Consider the following 6000-nt stretch of genomic DNA (forward strand, 5'->3'; position numbering starts at 1 on the left):
TGCTGAGGATCGAACCCCGGCCGCACGCATGCCAGGTGAGCGCGCTACCGCTTGAGCCACATCCCCAGCCCCAGTATTCTAAGTCTTAAATGTCTAAAGAGGTCTTTATTCTCCCTCATGCTTCATTGCTCAGAAACACTAAGACAATAGGAAAGACAGTAGAATGAAAAGGACATAACTTTCCTATGTTCATAAATGAATACACAACCAGTGAAACTCCACATCATGTACAACCACAAGAATGGGAAGTTATTTTCCAGGTATGATATGTCAAAATACATTCTACTGTCATGTATAACTAAAAAGAACAAATAAAAAAATTAAAGAAAAAGAAAACAAACACTCAATGAGCCATTTTGACTTAGCATCTTCTGTTGCTGGAGAAATCTGCATCTTTCCCGTGGAGGTGAACTATTGAGAAGCAGTGTGTGTAACCATTTAGGGGGCAGGCTACAGAACCTAGCTTGCCTGGCTCTGTTACTGTTTGCTGGCCTTGTGATCTTAGTTTTCCTTGTCTGTGAAATAGGAATCTGTCTCATCAGGCTATTGTAGGGATTAAATGATTTACTAGAGGAATGGTTCTTAGAGGAATTCATGGAATTGATATTAATGTTTTTCTTTCTTTGACTTTTTTTTCAAAAGAAAGAGAGGGAGAGGGAGAGGGAGAGAGAGAGAGAGAGAGAGAGAATCATATATATATATATATATTTGGTAGATGGACACAACACAATGCTTTTTATTTTTTATTTTTATGTGGTGCTGAGAATCGAACCCGGGTCCCGCCCGTGCTACACTAGCGCTCTACCCCTGAGCCACATTCCCAGCCCTTTCTTCAACTTTTCTATTTTTCCTTATCTATAATGCATTCTGATATTTCACTAAATGTAAAATATCTAATATTTCCTAATATGAGTCTTTTAACATTTACTGGGCTTAACACACAACACCACATTTAGTTTGAAAACCTACTTAATTTCAGGGAAATTTGTTTATATTTCTTTAGTAATTTCCTCTTCTCCATATTCACTCATCTCCTCCCACGCCCCTCTCTCTGCTGGGAATTGAACCCAGGGCCTCCACATATCAGGCAAGCACTCTGCGCTGAGCTACATCTCCAACTCTCCTTTGCCTTTTTAAAATTTTGTTCTGAGCTTTCATTGTTATCTTTCAATCCTTTCTATTAAGAAATTTTCTCATTAAAATGTTTTCATTTCCAAGAGCTCTTGTTCTTTTCTTCTGCTTACTTCATAGATGCTCTATCTTTGTGGACTTCTCTGAAAATACTAATGAGGCTGTTTTACCCTTCTGTCCCCTCCCCCAGGGGAGGTGAACTAGAGAAGAGGGGTGAGGGCCTTTTTATACAATAGCAGCAAACTACACCTGAAAACAAGGTCAAGAATTCAGCATACCACATGAGCACTAGCCCAGTCATCTTCCCGATCATAACAGTGTTCTTGAGTGATCAATGCTGCTTCTCCACCATGTTTTCCAGCATCAAAACCTCCTGGCAGAGAAACCATTCTGGTCTGAATTCCACTATCTTTTGAACTGCGACTGGCCCTGGAGTTCTGTAGGAGACAAACTCGGGCTCCCTCTGGTGGCATTCTATCGAACTACATCACTCAAACCGCCAGCACTCTTTTAAATAGGCTAGCCATATATGAGTTAATTGAATGAAGTCCCTTTTGTATACAAACAGGATACATGCAAGAGCTTCCCAAAAGTGTGATTTCCAAAAAGAAAAAATTACTAAAAAATTTTTAATCAATTGCATATGTTTTCTTCATTTCTTACATTTATTTATATCTTAGTAAAGTGCAACTAATGGGTTCTGGTTGTTGGCTGTACCAATTTTAATAAAATAATATGGTCTCATTACCCAGTTTAATATTCATGGGAAACCTTTGAGAAACGGTTTATCAGAGTTTGCTAAATTTTGCTTGAGAGCAGGAATACCAATGATTGACTTGTCTCTTCTGTTTTCATATTTGCTGGCTTCAGAAGTCCCCGGGGGCCTGATTTCAGGTAGTAACTCTGAATATATCTTCCCTCATACTTAGTGTCCCCACTGTTTGATCATTTTCCCTGCCTTTTGCTTCTCTTTGGAGCAGAAAAGAGCAGAGTACTCACAAGATCCTAAAGAGTGATTGCTGATGTATATAAGAAGGACTTGGTAATAACAAAGGCAGTTAGGCAGATGTGCTTTGCAAAGTACTTAACTCTGTACTGAAAGAATCAATTCATGATAAGCCACGATAATGGCCTTAGCCATCTTAGAATGCCTACACAACAAATAACAGATTGAACTTAAGAGTACCCAAAGCTCTATTTCCATTCCCAAGGGGATGTTTGGTATCTTCCTGCAAAGACAAATTTGGAAGCCTGACGACATCCCCTGCCGCTTAGCCATCAAGCATTTCAGTAATGAGATGCAGCAGCATCGATTTACTTTGAACCCACCTGCCTGTTATTGTGAGTCTTCACCTTAACGGTTTTTGTTAACACGCTGATTTAGGTTGCTCAGCAACGAGCCGGGTCTGGGCTCCTCCCCAGACCACACCAGCGTCGGCCTGGTTGTCCAAGAAGATGCCCCTCACGGTTGACGGTTGTTTTCTCTTGGCCTTTTTCTTTCTTTCCTTGAACCGCTGCCAATACAGACGTACTGTCACTTCGATCCATCTCGGAGCCACGCTTAGCAGCAGGCGCCTGCTCCAGGCGACATCTCCCATCTGCGAACGCGCGGGGAGAGACGGGAGGCAGGGACGCTCCGCAAACCACAAATCGTCTTTGGGAAGTTTGTTTGTATTTTCTCCGACTAAAGCGAACAGCTGTTTGGCTTATAAAATAGCTGCAATTGCAATGGCCCACACTCTGCCATCAGGAAATGCCACTTCTTGTCACTTCTTGTCATAGTTTCCGGAAAAGAGGATGGTGGAGGAGGAGGAGGAGGAGGGGGAGGAGATGGATAATGCCGATGAGTTGCTTTTTTTTTTTTTTTTATTTATTTGGACACGTTCCAGTACACTCTGCTAGGGAAAGGCAACGGAGGAGAGGCCGGAAAGGCGGGGATTTGCCACGTGCCGGGAAAGCCACCAAGCGCGCAGGGCCCCAGGACCGGCAGGGGGCCGAGAAGGGCGGGGCGCGAGCGTCCCTGTCTCCGGATGCTCTTTGGGTCGTGCAACTACAGCCCAGCACCGCGGAGGTGTCGCGGGTGCTAGTCCCGCGTGAGGAGGCGACCCTGCACCAAGGACTGGAGGAGATTCTCTGACTAAGGCTCTTCTGGGAGGCGAGGAGCATCAGATAAAAATCTGCCCTCCATCCCTAGGTCTGTAGGTGAGCCTCTCAACAATGGTTTTTGAATTTCCTCTGGAGTGATCCACGGGGGGGGGGGGGGGGGGTATCCAATCCCCAAGTCACTTCCAAAAGCTGTGTGTGTTCACTGAGTGTTTTCCAGAAGATTTAACACTACATCAAAAAAGCAGACGGACAAACACCGTTAAAGCATCACCAGAATGCGGTTCTTTCCAGAATGTCTTGAATTGTGTCTGTCCTAGTGGCAAGCAACCATGCGCCAGGCAAGAGGCCCTTGGGGCCTTTTATCATTAAAAAGTTGGGGAGTAGAACATCTGCTCTGCAGAAGTGTGGGTTTGTGGATTTGAGGCCTTTTTCCTGGTATGTCCCTTTTTCAGAGAAAGTAACTTTTGCCTAATGACATTTTTTGTTAGATTTTAAGCTCAAATTCTCTTCTGTTTGTTTGGTTTGGTTTGGTTTGGTTTGGTTTGGTTTGGTACTGGGCATTAAACCCAGCCAGAGGTGCTTCACCACTGTACCACATCCCTAGCCCTTTTTAAATTTCTTATTTTGTGACAGGGTCTCACCAAGTTGCTTAGGGCTTCTAAGTTGCTGAGGCTGGCCTGGAACTTGTGATCCTCCTGCCTTAGCCTCCTGAGTTATTCGGATTACAGGTGTGCACTGTGGCACCTGCCCTCTTCTAACTTTTTGCTTTGTTCTTTTTTTCAGCAAATATTTATGAAGTGTCCACAATGAACTAAATGTGCCTACCAATGAATCTTAGGCACTAAAATTAAAGCAAAGTCCTTTGTCTCTGTGAAGTGGCACCCCCTTTCTCCACAGAAAAGCCCTCTTCACCATGGCTGATTTTAGGACTGTCAGCAAAAGAGTCTCTGCGAAAGAGTTCAATGTAGATAAACTTCCTATTTTCATGTTGCCCTATTTACTTGGCCAAGAAGATACCAGCACTCCAGGTGCTGGATACCCCCTTACTAGTTTTTCACAAACGTATCCAGTATGGTACTTTGTAGAAATATGTGCAAACAAGGCTTCTGGCCTTGAGCTGGGCTTCACAGAGATATCTACATTTTTAAGATAAGTTACAAATAGGCTCCATGGTAACAGCTGGTAGGGGGAGAAGAAGCTCTCCCCTTCTCAGGTGTTGTCCTTGAAGAGTTAACTTGCCCAGAACAGTAAAAGAAAAGCTGCTTTATGTGAACTTCTGTAGACTGTGAACTTCTGAGCCCCTCCCCTTACATGCTGGGTATAAAACTCTGAAACTCCCTGAACTCTGGGTTCAGGGGATTGATTGATTACAACAAAAGCTGTGCCCTCTAAACCTGGCTGCAGCCAAATAAAACTATTTCCTGCTATCTTCGGTGCCTTGCCTCGTTTGTCCCTACAACATCTGCTTTCAGGAAACTTGCATTCTCATGGGTGCAAGGAGAGGGCTTACAAGAAGGAGTGTGTAACATATCAGGAGATGATATGTCTGGAAGAGTAAGGGAAGACATGCCTGTCTTTGGGAAGTTTGGTTGATTAGCAAAGGCCTTTCTGATGAGAAGAGACCTTAAGAGCAAAGAGTGGGGGGCTGGAGGTGTAGCTCAGTGGTAGAGTGCCTAGCATGTTTGATGCCCTGGGTTCCACCCTCCAAAAGAACTGAGAGTCTAAACCACAAAGAAATCCAGGGGCAGAGCAAGTGTAATGCCAGGCCTTGGGAGGAATGTTGAAGGGCCACTGTGGGTGAAGGAGCCTGTACAGCTAAAGCTGACTGGGGGAGAGGAATATGCAGGAGATGTGCTAAAGAAAAAAATATATATATCACTTAAAACAGTGAGGCAGGCTTTAGTCAGCAAGACTGTTGCTGGGCTAGGTTGAATCTCAGTGATAGAGTGATTTTCTAGAATTCTGGGTTCAATCCCCAGGACAAGGTTAAAAACAAACAAACAAACAAAAAGAGCCAGGAACAATGGTGTGTGCCTGTAATCCCAGTGGCTTAGGAGGCGGAGGCAGGAGAATCCGAGTTCAAAGCCAGCCTCAGCAAAAGTGAAGCTCTAAGTAACTCAGTGAACCCTGTCTCTAAATAAAATACAAAATAGGGCTGGGGATATGACTCAGTGGGCAAGTGTCTCTGAATTCAATCTCCAGTACCTCCCCCCACAAAAAAGAAAAAAAGAAAAAAACCCATTGTCATGAAGAGGAACTTCTGCAATGGGTGTTGCAACAGGGAAGAGAGATTGGGCTCAGCTCCAAATACAACAAGGGAAAGTGGGAATGTATAGCCAAGGAAAAGGGTAGGGGTTGGTGGATTGAAATTGACTAAGAGGAAACATCAAGGGTATGTTAGTCAGCTTCCTGTCATTATGACAGAAAATACCCAAAATAACCAACTTGTAGAGAAGAAAGCTTTATTTTGGCTCACTGCTTTGGAAGCTATAGTCCATGATGGAGGTCCATGGCTTTTGAACCTGTGGCAGGGCAGCACATTATGGTAAGAACAATGAAAGGTGCTCACCTCATGGTAGCCAGGAAGCAAGCAAAGAGAAAGGAAGAGAGGGCCCAGGGTCCCAGCAGCCCCTCAAGGGCATGCCCCCAGGGACCTTACTTCCTCCCACCAAGCCCTACCTCCTAGAGTTTGCATCACCTCCCAGTAGCACCATGGTCTGGGGACCAAGTTTTTAACAGATGGGCCTTTGGGAGACACTTACC

Source organism: Callospermophilus lateralis, chromosome 12, assembly GCF_048772815.1.
Source record: "Callospermophilus lateralis isolate mCalLat2 chromosome 12, mCalLat2.hap1, whole genome shotgun sequence".
NCBI lineage: Eukaryota > Metazoa > Chordata > Mammalia > Rodentia > Sciuridae > Callospermophilus > Callospermophilus lateralis.